The 19,343-nt window shown below is 41.8% G+C and overlaps 1 protein-coding gene across 2 annotated transcripts in view; it reads right to left on the reverse strand.

The window, feature by feature from the left end:
* tnfaip8l1 (tumor necrosis factor, alpha-induced protein 8-like 1) overlaps positions 1-18,281 on the reverse strand; it is a 48,625-nt gene extending 30,344 nt beyond the window's left edge. The window contains exons 1-3 of one of the 2 annotated variants that reach the window (XM_054789058.1): positions 18,025-18,150; positions 14,554-14,647; positions 12,485-13,618 (exon numbers count right to left, since the gene is read on the reverse strand). The gene's annotated coding sequence lies outside the window, so the exon portion shown is untranslated. Of the gene's footprint in view, positions 1-12,484; positions 13,619-14,553; positions 14,648-18,024 lie in introns of both variants that reach the window. The other variant, XM_054789059.1, reaches the window with a different exon arrangement.
* Between the last annotated feature and the right edge of the window lie 1,062 nt (positions 18,282-19,343).

A 19,343-nucleotide genomic window follows, 5' to 3' on the forward strand; every position in this document is an offset into this window, starting at 1 on the left:
CAATATTTTGTGCAGCTCAAAACTTCCGGAGCGGTAGGAGGGACCATCAGCGGTGGCCGAGCGGATACGGCCTTGCCTTAACGGGGGCCAACTTCTGTTAAACGGTGGTAAACAACGAGTAGTGAAAAAATGTTTTCACCGCTCCAGGAACGCTACAGCAAAGTTCAGGTGGTGTGACCGGGCTTGTAGTACGAGTGATCTTCCGCTGAAGCGTTGTAGAAGCGTTGTCTGATATTATTTTTCAGTCGGAGTCTGGTCACAGACCTGTCATCGTGTTTAAACCGCACCCCGATTTTTTGCTTCTTACAGGTGGAAAAAAGGTGCGGTTTATACACCGTGATTTACGGTAGTTCCGAAGCCAAATGCCACAGTTCCAGTGCGGATGTGCTGTGGGGCATTCATCCCGGTGGTTGCCGCTTGCTTGGGCGTTTGATCGGCGAAGTGAATGTATAGTGCAGGGCGGCGCGAGCTCGCGATACCCAGGGTATGTGAAGTGGTGACGCCCCGCGATTCCCAAGTGCTGTTACACTACACTTGAGTACCATCTAGTGGCTCAAATGTGACATGACACAGTGATCACTGAATGCTAAACATAATGATAATATAGTAATAAATAAATAAATAAATAAAAAAGGTTGAAATGATCGATTATCGTCGATAATTTACAGCACAATTATCGACCAGTAAAATTAGTTATCGTGACAAGCCTACTCCCTCGCTTTATAGCGTTTTTTCAAAAATGAGTGAATACATGAATAGATGATGGCTGTTTGGTGGTAGACTATGGTCTATTGTTAGTCCAAACATGTTGAAATACAAGTGATGTGTCACTTTCTGGTGACTAGGCGACAAAACATTGACACGTTAGCTTACATTGCATTACCTTAACACTGCATGAAGTCATTCAGTCAGCCATGGCATGTCCCACATGATAGAGTGGAAAAAAAGGTTCTCCTCCCATCAATTGTGGAAGTGGTAGGTTTTTGGCTTCTTAAATTCATAAGAATTCGAGGCTGACTGGTTAGCTTGCTAGCGACCATCTAAGGTCGCTCCAGCATAAGAGTTGCAATGTGGCGTAAACAATGAATAAGAGGAGTGTAAAGGTGACTATAGGGGTGTTATTTCATGTCTACAGGGCTCTAATCATGTTAAAACCCATATAAAGTCATAAACAGGTTTTCTATGTTCTAACTACAAAAATATTCCATTTATTAACATTGAAGCCTAAATCGTAAAAATTCACCGAACGCGGTCGGGTCTGGTACCAAGTAACCAAACGAGGGCCGACTGCATATATATTTTAGATTTAATTGTTTAACCTCAAATAATGTTGGATTTGACAAACTGCACCTGTACATTTGTCCTGATCATTTATCACATCGCCACTACTATTAATAAAACATTAAAGCAAAAAACTGCGGCGGCTCAGAAGTACAAACCGTGGCTTCAAGCAGTTCACGAGCCGATAAATGCTGGTATCTTCAACGATACCAACGACACCAACCAAAAAAACACGAGGCATATTTAGGGATGAAAACCTGGATTGGGTGGCGAGGGAACAATGGCAGGACGGTTTGGAGGGTGGGGCAAGTGAGTCTAATAAAAATATTTAATTTTTGACATAGAGTCTCAATTACTTGCGTTTTTTCCACCATTCGCTGTTAGGTCTGGACTGGAACCCCCATGAAAAGCGGAGATGGACTGCATCGCCAGTTGTATATGTCCCAAGAGTCTGTTTATGACCACAAACTTGAGAAAAATCTCCCATCTCCCTCACACAGTTGCTTTTGAAGTTCCGGTTTTCCATGATGTCATAAACGCAAAATCTCGCTCCTTTTGCATGAGCTACTAGCTAATTGAGCCCTCCATGTGTGAACAATTTCATGGAGAACAACTTTGTCAAAAAAAAACAAAACAGGCTTCACTACATACCTTAAAGCATAGTCTGTAGGTCTACCAACTATCCATCTGTCAGTCTGTCAACTACAGACATGGGAGCTGCAAATGTAATCATTTTGTTTCTCTTCAGCAAATAGGCTAACCTAGCATGCAACCTTGCTGTTAAAATGTGAGTGTAATGTTAGCATGTAGCGTCACAAGGCTATGCTAGTGTTGCATAGCTTTGTGTTCTCCTGTCCCACTCCTGAAAAGGTCCCTGACATAATTCGTCAACTTGCCTTAAATATGTTATACCTGTATATTGTTTGTAATTATTTTCTACATTGCTCGATTTGTTGAAAGTGAACAGTAAATTTGCAAAAAAAATTACATTCATAGTTCATGGCGCCACCCATGACGAGCTAGCTCGCACCTCAGCCTCATTTCTGGAAGTGGGGTCATCAGGGCAAACAAACGCTTCTCGAGGTAGATGGTCGACTTGGTTTGGTATATTTTTCATCAAAATGGTAGTCATGCCAAAATGTTGTGTTGCTGCTGGATGTTGGTGGTTTTTGTCTTTTGTCTTTGTCATGCAGGCCGTTTTTGCCCAGTGTCTTTCTTATGGTGGAGTCATGAACACTGACCTTAACTGAGGCAAGTGAAGCCTGCAGTTCTTTGGATGTTGTTGTGGGGTCTTTTGTGACTTCTTGGATGAGTCATCGCTGTGCTCTTGGGGTGATTTTGGTTGGCCGGCCACTCCTAGGAAGGTTCACCACTGTTCCATGTTTTGGCCATTTGTGGATAATGGCTCTCACTGTGGTTGGCTGGAGTCCCAAAGCTGTGGAAATGGCTTTAGAACCTTTTCCACACTGATAGAAGTTATGGGGGGGGGCAATCACTTTTCGACACAGGGCCATGTAGCTTTGGATTGTTTTTCTCCCTTAATAATAAAAAGTTTCATTTAAAAACTTCATTTTGTGTTGAGTTGTGTTGTCATTGACTAATATTTACATTTGTTTGATGATCTGAAACATTTAAGTGTGACAAACATGCAAAAAAAATAACAAATCAGGAAGGGTGCTAACAATTTTTCACACCAGTGTACGCTATTGTGGGACTTGAGGCGTATTTCAAATATTTAGAAAATAGCACAAAATGGCACCTTTAAGATCATGCTGATCATTGAATCATCAAACAACTGTCGAGCAGCCAAGAAATACAACCTTTTTTATTTTATTCTTGCCGTGGGTGGGTCTTATGCTATTACCTATCATAGAATCAGCTGCAGGACTGAACCCGTTGGCCGGGGTTATTTTGCTTTGTTAATGTGTGCTGGTGCATTTAAATATCATTTAAATATAAAGGAGGTCTATCTCAGAGCCTCCGGCTGCGCTGCCTTTACGAGTACCGTTTCTCTTCTGTTTAAACAAGGCAGTTAATGTTTATCTGTCCAGAGGGCGGTCGGAATATTATTTCTCTTTGGAAGAAAGATTTCATTGCCAAAAAGTACACTTTCAGCATCTAAGCAAAATTATTGATTAAAAAAATGTATTCAAAATGCCATCGTACTAGAAAGTTAGTCCAAAAATGACGATGACGACGCCGCCTACTATCCTGAGAGAAGCATGCAGTCAAAAAGTATTGGAACAGTGAGGCTTTTATTTCCTTTATTTTTGCTGTAGACTGAAAACATTTGGGTTTGACATCGAAAGATGAGCCCAGAGAGCAACATTTCAGCTTGTTTTTCCAGGGATTTAGTGATACTTTCACTCCTGCCCTCTGCAGGTTGCCAATGACATCGCCAACGGTTGTGCATGGAGCATCGATGGGAACCGGGACTAACATTCAGATTCTCCCAGGATCGTTTTTTTTTTTTTTTTAATTTCGATGCCTACGTTCGGTGACCGACCAGCCCACTGACCGGCAAATATGACGGCATAACACAAACGAAGGAGAAGCCGTGAATACCAACGAAGGAGAAGCGGAGTGCCCTGTCTTTGGCCCGCTATGCCGGACCTCTCCCAACCAGTCAGGTAAGTATGACAAATTACGTGGATCTCTCAAATATCCAGCTAACGTAAGGCTGTGTACTTTTTCATAAGACAAACAACCTGACGTTATCGCTAGCTTTAGCCAGGAAGTTGACCAGACTTAACCAGAGTAACAAGTGTTACTCCATTCACCATGGTTGTTTACCATGGTACAGTTAGCTTCATGTTGACTGGTGGGTATTCGTCTCCGTAGCAACAGCAGGAGTTCCCCCTCACTGTGCCCGGATTACTCTGTAATGGTGCGGGGAGCTTGCACGGGAAGTGTCGCTCTAATCACTGGTGTTTATAAATTCAAATTCAAAACGATGGCCAGCCACATGCAAGGGTGCCCAAACCTTTTCCAGCGAAGGCCACAAAGGAGAAAAATGAAAGGACGCAACTTTTCCGTTTTTGATATTCTGTGAGAATTTTTTTTAAATTTTATGCTAATAAAATGACAATATTTTTCCTCATAATACTATGAGTTTATTCTCGTAAAATGAAGACATTTTCTTGTTAGATTGCAATGTTTTTTTCCCCATTTCTGCTTTTGTTTTTATTGCTAATTTAGTTCTCACAACATTATTTATGCCCATAATATTGTGACCATATTCCCCAACCTAATTTTAACAAAATTACATTATTTTGTCTTATTTGTTTCTCATATTTCAACCTCAAATAGACGTTTTGTTTTCTTTAATATTTCAACTCAATGCTACTAAAATGACGTTATTTTTCCTCATGATATTCCGTTATTTGTGTAAAATTACAACTTTTTCTTGTTAGAGTACAGTGCTCCCTTGCTCTATCGCAGTTCACCTTTTGCGGATTCCCTGTTTTTTTTTTTAGTGCTTCTTTTGTTTTGTTTTTTATTACGGCGTATGAGCGCTGTTACAGGCCATGCCTGGCCCTTTAAGAAGAATTGCATTGTGGGAAGTAGAGTGTCTATCTCTTCTCTGTCTCGTCTGTCTGCACAGCCAATTGTTGTCTGCGTCCTGATTGATTGACTGGCTGTGGACTATTGTCAATCTCCTTCGTGGTGTCCTGCCATGTCTCCTGGGTCATCGCATCGCTAGCTTTTTGCTAGCTTGTAAGTAAATGTTTGGTTCGTCTGCAGCAATATGTTTCAACAAGGATGCAAAAACGCTACAGTACAGCGGAACGGCACCAGGACGAACAGGCACGGTCACAGGAGTGAAATATGAGTGAGTGACTTAATTTCTTGTGTTGATCATTAAAATTCAAACGAACGTTTACATTTTTTGGAAAGTGTTTAAACGAGGGAGAAATGTGATAAAAATGTTTTTACCTGTCTGAGAAAAGTATATAAAGTGTATGGTGAGGGCTTTTACAGCCTTAAAACATATGGAATCATTGTACAAAAAATGAAGTTGGCTACTTTGCGGATTTCACTTATTGCGAGCCATTTTGGGAACCTACCCTCCCCGATAAACGAGGGAACACTCTACAACATTTTTCTCTTAATTTTTGTGTTCCACAATGTTCATGCGATGCCTCTGATTGGTTTTGCATCTTCTCTCAGTTTTTCCCACCCATAGACAGCTCTCTGGTTTTCACGTTGTTTTCACCTCTAAATGCAGTCTACACAGGCAAAACCTATCCTATAAGACACTGAGCGTGGACATTCAGTGCTATTTGTTGATTGAATAAGTAAAGTAATAAGACACACCTGGGAAACAAACCACACCTCACATGAAAAAAAAAATGGTGGGTTCCATGTCAAACCCAAACATTTTTAGTCTACAGCAAAAACAAAAGAAAGTGACCTCACTGTTCCAACACTTGTGGAGGGCACGGTGTGGCGGAGAAGCGTATGGAAATGGCAGCAGCTCATTAAAATACCAGCGCTGGTGGTAAAAGTCGGGCCGGCATTTCGCGGCCGTTGATAAGAGTTGCGTAACCAAGCGATGTGGCGTAATGGAGGACTGACTGCCATCTCAAGCTCATTCTGTTCCAAACAATGCAGCGGCCATTGTTTGGGCGAGTGTTTGGGGTTTCCAGGGAAACTGGAGGCCAGCTGCAGAACCTTACCAGCGAGTAAAACTGGGCCAAACACCTTCACTGTCAATAAGTTACCTCAGTCAGAGCGCACTCTGCTCAAACAACGCTATTTCACGTGTTACTACGGCAGCACTTCTTGCCCTTTAATAAGAATAATGCCACGCGGGGACAATACGGCGGCGTGACTTTATTGTCCTGTTCTCAAGACGCTCAGCGGAGACCGCCTCTAATCGTTCAGATGAGACCCACCAACCAGCTTCTGTTTAGACTTAATGGCTCGTTATTGCGCCAGATTATTTACTGTCTTTCCGAACTATGCTGTGCCTGAATGGCGAGGACGCTCCAGCGCAAATATCGCATTAATATCGGTAAAGACACGCAGCTCATTAAACGCAGCCAGGGATGAAATCTAAAGTACACCCTTTAATTGCAATACATGGGAACAGTATTCCACCATTAATGGTTAGATGACAAGTAGAGCTGCGGCTATTCATCCGCGACTCCATGATTATCCAATTAATCCCATTAATCAACAATTATTCCATTCATCATTTTTTGATTTAAAAATGTAACTATCCTCTGATTTCAGCCTCTCAAATGTGAATATTTTTTAATCATCCATGAAAGCAGATGTACAAAGTTGCTACTATGTGGCCCTCGTTAGAAAAACATCTGGACACCCCCTGGTCTAGTGTAGGTCTGTCACAATAAACGACAAACTGATTAATTAAACGATTAAAAAAAACTAACAAACAAACCAAAAAAAACAAACAACTAAGTCCATCAGTGTTGCCGGCCTCGATAAATTGACCCGTGCATGCATGTGTTTGTTCTCCTCGTCTTTCTTTCAGGTTGGATGACAAGAGGGTTCACTCTGCAGCTGTCTGTGCGTTGGTGCTACAGTGGAGTGAACCCTCCTCTCATCTATCTGTGACCTATGAGCTGTGTCCTTGTATGTGGAGGCGGGGCTACCAAGTTAGCCTCGTGAGCAAGCATAGGCTAACATGAACGAAGGCACAAAAGCGATGGTTTCTAAGGCGAATGCCACAGTGGGAATATTTCGGCTTTAAACAGAATGAGCAAGGTGAGCACATCAACACGACAAATCATGTGTCGCATTTGTTGGAAAGTAGTAACGAGGAAGAAGGGGATACAACCAACTTGTATGCACGCCTAAAACGGAGGTGGAAGTCCCTTTTGTTTCGTCCCGACAGTCAGTCAGTGACGCTCGCTAAAGAGATGCACCATTTGGGGAAATGTCAGAAGTGTTTGACAGACAGTAGGAATTGCCTGGGAGAACGTACACGTACATGCACGTCACAAACAGCAATTCCTGAACTGTATAACCAAGTGAAAGAAGACGTGTTGAAGCATTGCATTACTCCGCCACCACAGATATGTGGTCCAGCTCAAATATGACCTCCTACATTACTGTAGTTTAACTACACACTACAATACTGTGTGTGTGTTTGTTTTTATTGGAGGTTTTTTTTTCTTAACAGAGACAGTCCATTTTATTTTCATTGAGTTTTTTTTTATTTATTATGTTTTTTGTTTCATTTATTTAAAAGCAGTTGACATTCTACTTACAATGTTAAATACTCTTGAGAAATTAAAGTGTATTGCTTTTGATACAAAGTACTCTCATCGTTATGCCATATAAATAAAGGGGACCTATTATACTCATTTTCGGGCCTTTGTATTGAGTTGTGGACTCCTATAAAGAAGCTACACACGATAGCTTCCTAGATCTTGCCGACTCTGCACCTCTTCCTGCAGTGTTTCCTGCCTGCCACACAAACAGTCTGTGTAATTTACTCCACCCCCGGCCCTCCTCCAGGTACGCCTCCCGCCATCCCGCTCCGCTGTGATTGGTCACACTCCCAAGCGCTCCCGAGGACTTCTGGACAGCTGCCAAACCCCTTTTGTCTGATTACTTACACAAAATAAACACAGTTAGGACACTGATAAATTCTTACTTACAATTTGCTCTTCTGACTCTTCAACACGACCAAGTAACGTTGGAAAGGCGTCAGACTTCAGCAACAGTTTGGAGGATAGTCCGGTTTCGTATTGGCCCATGTTCACTAAACAGTCTCGTGTGAAGTGCCGTTAACAGATGAGTGTATTTTTCTCCGGGAATCAGCAACTCCAACCGCTTCTGCCTGATGCTTGCCTCTTTAAGCACACCCCAACAAACATTTCCTGGGTGCCATTGCTCGATGTGCTAACACCGTGAACAGAGCGAAGCAGAGCGGGGGTGCTGGGCACGTCCATATAAAGAAGTCCGGGTTGCGTTGACGTCAGTGGAACACAGCATGTAGAGCCGTCCAAAACTGCTTTCAGGGCTCACTTCTGAATGCGCAAACCTCATTATCTGACACGTTGGCATTGTTTAACAGGAGAATACGTCATTGTAGCAACACTTATAGGTCAGAAAAGAGAAAAAGCATAGTCTCAAAAAATGTTATCAATAATATCGATTATCGACAATAATTTGTAGGACAATTATCACCCAGCAAATTATGTTTTCATGAAAAGCCTAGGGCCTAAGTGATTACTCAATGAATCCAAAAAGCTTCAGATTAAGCAACTAAAGAAATAATCAGTAGTTGAAGCCCTGCACCCTGCCGTGGCTCGATCCCGTGTCCACAAATCCCCACAGATTGAGAGTTAAGTCCACCAACCAGTCTGGACGGTCAGGATTTGACTGCCCAGCACAGCTCTTAAGGCATTGGAGGGTGAGGTGTGCATGTCTGACACTGACGTTGCACTGACTTGGTCGAACATTATAACGCTTTTTACATTTTTATTTATTCATTTATTTATTTTATAAATCGCATCCACCACTGCATGAAATGAAGGCGTATTCCTCCATGTAAGCTTTTTATTCACAACCTCAGTCAACTGCGACCTTCCAGTCTGCTTGGCAACACTCGCTGCACCACATCCTGTAAAGTTACGCCTTAAAAATAAAAGCATGCCAGTAAAATAGCACGGTTACGCCATAAAACCGAAATAAGATTTAAAAACACAAGATAACATTCAATCGCAAACTGGTTGAGACTGAATCAACGGCACCTCTGCTGGCTGCAGACAAGCAGCGCACTCCCCTTTGCATGAAGTGCTTCAAAGCACGACAACGACACATCAATCCATTCCACACATGGACACAATTCCATTATAATACAAACCCATCGAGTCACACATAGCACACGTCGCCGCCTCACTTCCGTGATGTCACTACCGCTAGCAGTTATTTTTTCCCCCCATTTTCTGTATTAAAAAAGGCAATATTTTTCCTGGATAATGTGTTTATTTTGTGTTATTTTGTTAATTGTTGGATTTTTCCGAAACAAAACGAGGTAAAAGTGATGTTCAATGTTCATTTGTCATTTGTAATTATATTTTCTGCATGTAAAACTATTACTATTAAAATGTGTTTAGTGTTAAAATTTGTGGGTCTCTGGAACGGATTAATTGGATTTACATTATTTTCTATGGTGAAATTTGCTTTGGTTAGAGTCTGTTTTGGTTTGAGTCAGACCTTCTGGAATGGATTCATGACGTTAAAAAGGCACCACTCTAGTACAAAAATCGTTTCACAAAAATAAAGGCAAAACAAAGAAATACACCCTAAAGGTTATTTTTATAATAATTACCTACTTGCCAGGGGCCCTTGCAATTGTCTAATGGTGGCCCTGGCCAATAGCATAAATAAACTGAAAAACGTACAGTTAATCCATGTGATTGGCATCGGAATCAGTGGCATAAAACCTGACGAAGCATCCCTACAGACTCCTTTGAAATTTAATTTTACCTTTGAAATGCTTGGCTCACATTTGTGTCATTACTGTCAGACGCCCGAAATGAGTTTCTGTGACTATTGTGTGACATTTTGTTCTACCTTGCGGCTTTGTTGGCTGTTAAAAGCAACAATAAAGACACAAAGAAAGCCTGGCAAATTGAAACAGAGGTAGTGAAACTCCTAACCGTTTAAACCAATGACGCAGCTAATGCAAAAAGTTCAGTCCAAAGCCATCATTCATCAGCCATGTCTGCGGAGGCTGTGCTTGATAACGTGGGCTGCAAGCGGGCCCAGACCCCCCTCAGCTGCACAGTGAAGCCATTCATCCACACTTGAGCCTTGTTCTGGAACGGAGCTTTACATTGTAAACACTGCAATGTGTTACAAAACATATCAGTGTTTGCAAAACATACGTCTTAGCCTTTTAGTCTTGGCAGCAAATTGGCCTGCCTGCCGCTGCAAGGACGCTTATTATGGAGTTGAAACTCGCAAGAGTGCAAGTCGTTTTCTGCATTTCCTCCACTTCCTGCGAGCTCCTTGTAACGCCTAATGTGAAACATAACATCCTTGTGAAATAATAATACAAAAAAATATATTGGCATCTTCTCTCTATTATGTCTAGCCCAAACAGGCTGACTCATCTATTGTCCAAAATATTTGCCCATCAAGCAAACACCCTCAACTTCTAAAAAGTACAAAAACCTGAGAAAGAAATCATCTGCAAATGCAAAACTAACTACTGGACTGTTCAGGTTGTCTTTTTCCAGCCTTCGAGCTACTTTTATAATGACCCAAAGATCTACCTCCTACTATGAACACAGTGAATATATGTATTTATTTAGAAATAAGAGTATTCATGTACATTCTGCATGTATATCAGGGGTGCACGCAATCAAAATGATCTACCTGTTACTATAAAACATATAGCATATAGAGAATCTAAGCGGTAAACTTTGCAACTACTAAACTAAATACTAATGATTAGTATTTCACGATCACAGTTTCAAAGTTCACAGGCCATCCAAATAGTTGCTATCGTTCAGTAATTCACAGTTCAAATCAATGCGGTTATAAAGATAATGACATAATTCCTCAATAGAGCAACATGTCAGTGAAAATAGCTACGTAGCGTTCACTGTGTATTACGTCCAGTTAGCATTGGCCCATCAACATTACAGATACCGTATACCGGTGGTCCCCAACCCCCGGGCATCATTTGGTACCAGGCCGCACAGAAAGAAAAAATAATTTCCATTATGTCATTTTTTTTTATGTTTTATTTTGAAAAGTGGCCGGATTCTCTCTGTTACATCCGTCTCACTTGACGCATGTCCATTGTGGGTGTGCTGACTTTATCTCATGCCGCACAGATAGACTACTACTGTATTTTTAGCATTTTTCTTTCACCTCATATGTGTTGTCAAATGCTGATACTATGTGGGAATGCATAAAGGTACGTTTGGATGGCTTACTGAGTGCTAATGTGCACATTTGTCTCAAGTGAATTCATGCTAGCACACTGCCTTTTACCACACACGTCAAACAGCCATGTCATCATCTCTCTGGAAACACTTGGCTGGAACTTGAACTGCTGGATGGTGGGTCGGTATTCATTTTGTGCTTTTAATTTGATGTTATTCATGTCTTAGTTTTATACAATAAATAAATAAGATAAATTAGATCGCTATAATGTACGAGCCCCTCACCCCCACCGGTCCGCGGGAGATTTGTGGGAACACAAGCCAGTCCGTCGGTCAAAAAAGGTAGGGGACCACTGCCGTATACGAGAAATGAAAAGGATTATGCAAAAGACAATGCAGCCAAAGCAACATATTTAAGAGCTGTGAGCAATTCGTCGTGAAATAGTAGTTTAACAAACCAACTTGGAGAAAAACACATTTCATGACGTGAAGCGCAGCAATGAAACGACTGACTTTTTTGTACATAAGTAGCCGCTCCAAGTGAACGGATAGCTTCTGTTACAGACGTAGGCATCTTACCGCTCACTTAGTTTATCCCTAATCAGAATAACTAAATATGAAAGTTGCATTATCCGTCTGGGGATGCCGACATCTGTTCTCCACTTTTGTTATGCTGCCGCGGTGGCGGCGGCGGTGGCACAAGAGCGAATCATATGACATCTACGAAGTGACGGTTATGATGTAGGTGACACGCGACCAATGCTACCTTCGCCATAACTGGCACCCCTGATATAGCATGCTGTATGTGTCTATTCAAACGCTGTATTAGTTAACATTCACGACGTTTACATGCAGTCAATGTTTGGGTTAAGGTCAATATTCCGCTTTGTGAAACAGGGTGAGATGGCGCCCTCCGTGGCAGACGTCTCTGTGACACTCTCCCGTGTTTTTCTATTTTTTGCTATTTTATTGTTCATTTTGGACATTCAACACACTCATGCAGTACATTACAACAGAGAGACACTTTTGAACATCGGCAGGGTTCACCATGAACCTTCATTTAGCCTCTCAGACTTTGCCTTTCTTCTGCGCCGGGAGAACGCAGCAGCCTGCGGACCTGGTGAGCTGAATACCCGGCGAGCAAAGCATCCGAGGCGTAAACGAGGCAAGCGAGCCGGCCTGCATGCTAGGCTAAAAGCTAGAGCGACGAGGCCACCGCTACCAAGCCTGCTGCTAGCCAACGTCCGCTCTCTTGAAAACAAGATGGACGAACTACGAGCAAGGATTACAGCTCAACGTGAGATCAGGGAATGCTGTGTCCTCACCTTCACAGAAACCTGGCTGACGGAGGATATACCGGACTCGGCGATCCAGTTGGAATCATTTGCTGCTTACCGGGGAGATCGGACTTTAGCGTCTGGTAAACACAGAGGTGGCGGCGTCTGTGTTTACGTAAACAAACGGTGGTGCACAGACGTACAGACGATGGAAAAGCACTGCTCGCAGGACATTGAGCTGCTGATGGTGAAATGCAGACCTTTTTATTTGCCTCGTGAGTTTAGCGCTGTGCATTTAACTGCTGTTTACATCCCACCACGAGCTAACACTGCTAATGCACTAGGCCTCCTGCATGACATCATTGATAAACACGAGACCAAACACCCAGACGCTGTATTTATTATATCTGGCGATTTCAACCACTGTAACCTCAGGACTGTCCTCCCCAAATATTACCAGCATGTGAGCTTTCCCACAAGGGAAAATAACATCCTGGACCAAGTCTACTGCAACATGAAAGGTGCTTTGAAGGCTGTTCCAAGACCCCACTTTGGAAAGGCTGACCACATCTCTATATTCCTTTATCCAACTACGAAGAACACACAACCTCATCAAGGACAGCACACATCCACAACACTCACTATTCACACTCCTACCGTCAGGCAGACGCTACAGGAGTTTGAAGTCCAGGACCACAAGGCTGGCAAACAGTTTTTACCCACAGGCCATCAGGCTCCTCAACGAAGCACTCGCACACGCCGCACGCAACACACGCACACACTCATAGCACTTTATTTATTTATTTATTTGTATTATTTACTTGTATTAATGTCTCGTCTGTTGTTGTTGCTTAATTTATTGGTATATATGTTTATGTGTTTATGTTTCTTATGTTCTTATTCTTTCATTTGTTTTCTTTCTTTTCTTGGGAGAATGAACAGAATAAGATTTTCATTGCATGGTATAACTGCTGTTTTACCATGCACATGACAATAAAACTCTCTTGAATTTGGAATAACCCGTTTACGTGTGTGACATGGAAAAAAACCCACCCAAAAACGCAGCACGGACAACGTCATGACGCAATGCGCGTCATTTCCGCTTCTTCTTCCTGTATCCAAAATGAACAACAACACCGGCACGGCGGGCCCACCACCAGTAGTTGACACTTCAAGTAGTTCCTGCCAAAGACACAAGATTCCTTTCCAATAGAACATACACAAAACACAAATTAACGTTCCTTTCAATCGGGATATCCCGATACGCGTAAACATGACCCAATTTTCGAGATAGAAAGGGAGTAACCCAGGGGTAATATTCAGGGTTTATATGAGCATATTCAGTTTTTCCCAAAAGGGTTATTGGTGTCTACATGGCCGCGCGCAACCGGGTTACTGCTAATATTGCGGTTATGATAGGGTCATTTCATGTACACTAGGTCCCCAACTTACGAACACCGCGCATACGAACACAAGCCGACTGGTCTATATTTTATTTTATTTTATTTTGCTTTGTAGTCAGTTGCTCAATCAGTATTTATACTGCTACTGTACATGCTTGACCAGTAGAGGGCACTGTGACACTGCTAATGGGACCAACAGAGGAAGAGTTAGATTGGGGAGATACAGTGTAAAGCTAAATGGAAAGATAAATTGTACAACCCGGACAGAGCGTGTGATTAAAGTTTATTAAGAGTTAATAGGCCTGCTTAATTCTACACCACCCACAGAACACTACCTCTTTTAGAAGAGTCTAACCACCACCACCATTTGTCCTTTTTTTCAATAACTCCTCCTCCTCCTCCACAACGACGTATGCTGGACCACTCCTCTTCAAAGGTAAATAACATTTATCATTACGTATTATTATATCACTTTTATTATTGTTTTTTCTCATTAATTATCCTGGTTTAATATTACTACTGCATCCAAACTCATATCTACATACATACTGTATATGTATACACATACATGTAGTACCTACAGTATATCATTGGTAATATTACCTTTTACCCTACTTAAGAACAATTCCACTTAAGAACGGTCATCTGGAACCAATTTTGTTCATTGGGGACTTAGTGTATATGTAAACATACCTTAAAACCAAAATTAAAAACCTCATTTCCAAGGTGTGGCGGCTTTTATTGAGCCGTGGCGCCCCGCCACGATCCATTACATGTAGCGGAAGCCCTGTGTGATCCAATCAGTGACCTGAGAATACAATGACCTGGATGAACGACAGTATTCACAGACGTAACATGTTCTACCATTTTCTATCCATTTCCCAATCATCTGCATGACATTTGCTCCCAGAACTCGTTGTCCAGACCTACATATCAAGACTCTCTCTCTCTTATTAGCCTCTCACATTCAAATTCTGCTATGAACATGACTGAGTCTTATTATCCAACTGGAAAATGCAATTCCCCTCAGAAATGGCATGCAAATGCTGAGAAATGCAGAGAACATATTGAACTGAAGACGGTTCTGTTCAGTGGCTGGTTAGTACTTCACAGCCTCAACGCCGTCAAGGGACCGGAAGCAGGTAAGCAATGACATCTGAGCGCCACGTTGATGTTTGATCCATTTTTTTTGCGTGTGTACGTGTGTGTGAGACAACAAGACATCATTACTCTTTGAAGGAAAACATTTCCTCTGATATCTTTGAACGCGTTGGAGGAAATGTCGTGGCGTAGCAAGCAGGCTAATGAGAAGAAGGATAGAGGTCAAAAATAAAACTTTGGCCAAAAAGCAGCATCGGTGTGAATGCACAGCTCGGCTTTCACATATTTAAAGTCGTTAGGCACTATTAAATTAAGAGATGAATAGGAAAATAGGAGATGGACGCCCAGCTACATCACTAAGAGTAGGGCCTACGGTTCCCCTGTTAACAGAATCACGTGATTGGCCAATAAAAACGGAAGTTACTGCTAAACGCGGAATCTCGCAGAGAGTGACATAATGTGAATGCAGTGATGTCAACGTGAGGAGAAGGAACGTTTGTGCGAGGAAGTATTTTCCTGGCAGACCGCTCAACCGTGGAGAAATCTCATCCCAAAACGTCAACCCGCCGCCCCCTCTCGAAATAAACCAGGGGTTAGCTAGTTTAGCAGCGCATGCTAGTGCGACTCAGGCTGGATGAGCGTGTTGACACCGTTTTGCGTTTTACCGCTTTAATGTAAGCGAGTGTTTTACGATGCCCGCCGAGTAAAAAAAAAAAAAAAAAAAAAAAAAAAAAGACACGTGTATCCCTGCACGGCTCGTCTTAACCATCAACAGACACTCAAAACCCTTCATAATAAGAGCGCGATGTATTGCATCAATAAATGTAAGGATTTTTACATTTAATTAAAAGGGACAACCCGAAAGCACACACGATGCTGGTAAAATAAGAGTAAACGGTATTATATGGAATTCTAAAAAATGTACGCATTCAATCCCAGCCATTTTCAACCCCTTCAGTAGTATTTTAGATGATTTTGACTGATCTTCCAAGGCACACGGAATATTGTGTTGTATGGTTATATAAACATGGAACCTACCAAAACAAACATTACACTCCCCTCTTTCATCAGAAACAAAAGTTGGTTTCTACCTTTTTCCGTTCTTTAGTAATCAGCAGTAGAACATACTAGTAGGTTAGTTTCAGGAAATAATCAGTTCCTGACTAAAAAAAAAAAAGCTAGAAAAACAGCTTTTTGTGAAACGATACATTTCAAGCATAACTTTAATGCTTTTGTGACGGCTCAAATATCTAAACAACAATACCACAACATAAACAACGCAAAAAAGGGTTGTTTTACATCAAAATAACAATTTATTTACAAATATGACACCATGAACTATTTACAGTTTGCACATTTGGAAGTAAACTGTGTGTATGTGCATGCGTTAAGATGTCCCTACAAGGCGTAACCTTCTGCATGCTACACTCCTCCACGCTCTCACACTTCCTCCTTGCTGTTAATACATGCAAGGAGCCACGCTGAGCGCCTATCAAATGCGCTTCTGCCACCTTGTGGACGTTTTTATGGCTTAAAACTGCTCTAAAAAAGGGACATCCTTTAGTATGCAATTGCGTCGTCACCTCTTTTTGCCTCTCGCGCAAAAAAAAAACAAAAATAAAAACGACAACTACGTCTTTGGGATCGGGCGTTTGGGTTTGTAAACACTTATAAATACGTCTTTGATGTTGACTGACTTAAAACGAAAAAAACGAAAATTATAAAAATTATCCCTATAAGAGTGCTTGATTCTCAGCATTCACACACTTTTTGATGCATTAAATCCAACATTTGACTCTCAGCATTGACACAATAAGATGTTTATGCACGTCGTGGAAACAATAATTACAGCAATATAAGAATATCATTGCACGACACCATCAATACCAACGCTCACTTCTCAGCATTCACACCGTAAAGTGTTTTGCTGACACAGCGGCATTACTGTGTGAAGGCTCGACTCTCAGCCTTCTCAAAAAAAGTGTAAGGTGTTCATCTATAGTCGGCCGTTAATCAGACAAGTAACAGAATTCGTTCAGTTCAATGAGTGCGAATGTTTGACACCCAGCATTCATGCATGCCAAGGTCTGAACAATCATAAAACCACCAATAAAAGATATCAGAAATACAGTTGCTGGATGCACAACATCAGTGTGAATGCTGGACACTCAGCATTCATTCACCCAAGAAATGAGCTGTTGAAACAACAATATAACAAAAAACAAAAGGCAATCTGCCGGGAACGCTCCACTCTCAGCATTCACCCAAGAAATGAGCCGGCACAACAAGCATAGAAACAATAACATGAAAAAAGAAAGACATCTTGTTCCAAGCATACGAACAATAACAACATTTTCAGTTGGGCAACAGCATCAGTGTGGGAATGCTGAGCATTCACACCATAAATGTCGACAATGCATTTGTGTAAATGCTGAGAAAACTTTTTAATAAGGCCTAGTGTGGATACCGGACTCTCAGCATGTAAACCTATGTTAATGAACGGCTGCCTGCATTCACGCTAGTGTTACTGCACCAGTGTGAAAGCTTGACTCTCAGCATTCGCTCAATAAAGTTTGACGCTGCAATTGTGTGAATGCTGAGAAAGCTTTTTAAAAAGGAACTACGGTGGATACTCGACTCTCAGCACACAACAAGAAAAACCCGTGTTAACGACCGACTCTCAGCACTAATCACACTAACATGACTGTATCGGTGTGAATGCTCAACTCTCTGCATTCACACAATAAAAGCTAACGCGGTGTTTTCGGCATACACACAAACGGCATTAAAGCAGTGTGTTTCCTTGACTCTCAGCATCCACACTAACACCGTATGACTGCATGGTGTTTTTGTGTACAACTAAGCTGAGGGGCAGTTGCAGCGACCCTGGCTATGAAATACTTCCATTCCAGGTTATCTCTTCGTTGACATGCTGAGAAACCACCTTTAACTTTCAAAACAGTGACAAAACACAACAAGGCCTCTCCTGAAATGAATCGGTCGCGTCAAAAATAGGTTTAAGTTGACATTTGAGTTGTGATGTACCATGAAAAACTGTTAACAGGATCGAGGCTCGGAGCTCACCTTCAGATTCCGCCAGGCGCAACACAAACGTATCGACTAAATGGCTTTGCTCTTCATCCCGGCGAGGCGGGGAACGGTGTTTCACAGCATGCCTGCCCGCCTTTTGCTTGTTGCGTCTCGGCTTGAAGTCGTCCCTCTTTTCCTGTCCTGGGACCGTGTAGCGGCAGCAGATGTGTGAATTATTCAAAGAGTGTTTTCTTCCCTCCGTCAGCTCTGTGTAACTTGATTCCTGTTCGTAAGAAGAAAAAAAAAGTTTCAAACTTGAGGGGGACAACCTGGAAATGACCACGTTGATTGATTTGGTTTTGGGCCAATGCAGGCGAAACAAGGCTGGGCGTACGGACCAATCAGGATTGGAGAAAGGAGGACTCATCAAGCGGATTCCCTAACCCCATGATAGAGGTGGGCGGATCGATCTAAATAGCAATATTACAGTATTAGACACATTAGCATATTTTTTATTTCTTATTGTTTGATAAAGAAAACAAAAAAAAAACTGAAACTAAAAACTAAACTAAAAAAAAAAACAACAGCAAAAATAGATTAAAAGAGCAGTAATTGTGCATTAATAAAGTAAAATTAATTAATTTTAAGAGAGTAAGACTTCCATCCATTTTCTATACCGCTTCTCCTCATTAGGGTCGCGGGGGCATGCTGGAGCCTATCCCAGCTGACTTCTGACGACAGGCGGGGTGCACCCTGGACTGGTCGCCAGCCAATGGCAGGGCACATATAGACAAACAACCATTCACACTCACATTCATACCTATGGACAATTTAGAGTCTCCAGTGAAGCTAACATGCATGTTTTTGGAATGTGGGAGGAAACCGGAGAACCCGGTGAAAACTCACACACGCACGGGGAGAACGTGCAAACTCCACACAGAAATGCCCAAAATCGAACCCAGGTCTTCCCGACTGTGACTGTGAGGCCAACATGCTAATCACTAGACCACCGTGCAGCCCAAAGTAAGACATGATAAGAAAAAAAAAACATAGTAGTAAAAATCAAGAAAAAAATCATAATACAAGAAACAAAAAAAAGTTGCAATTTTCAAAAAATTAAGTTGGGAAAAAGCTATAATTTATATGATAAAGTCAAAAAGTTCATACTGATAATATGCTTTATCAGTGATAAAAGCAAAGCTGAGATGCAGGCTGTTTTTTTACATAAAAAAATGTCTCAGCATATCTACTTGGGTTGGTTTAAAAAAATGTAAAAGTGGCCCCTGCATCCTTTGATTTGTCAGTATGGGGTCCTCTGTGGAAAAAGTTTGGACACCACTGTAAGAAGATTGCCAACACCCTGAAAGTGAGCT

The sequence above is a fragment of the Dunckerocampus dactyliophorus genome, chromosome 10, assembly GCF_027744805.1.
Source record: "Dunckerocampus dactyliophorus isolate RoL2022-P2 chromosome 10, RoL_Ddac_1.1, whole genome shotgun sequence".
NCBI classification, from domain to species: domain Eukaryota; kingdom Metazoa; phylum Chordata; class Actinopteri; order Syngnathiformes; family Syngnathidae; genus Dunckerocampus; species Dunckerocampus dactyliophorus.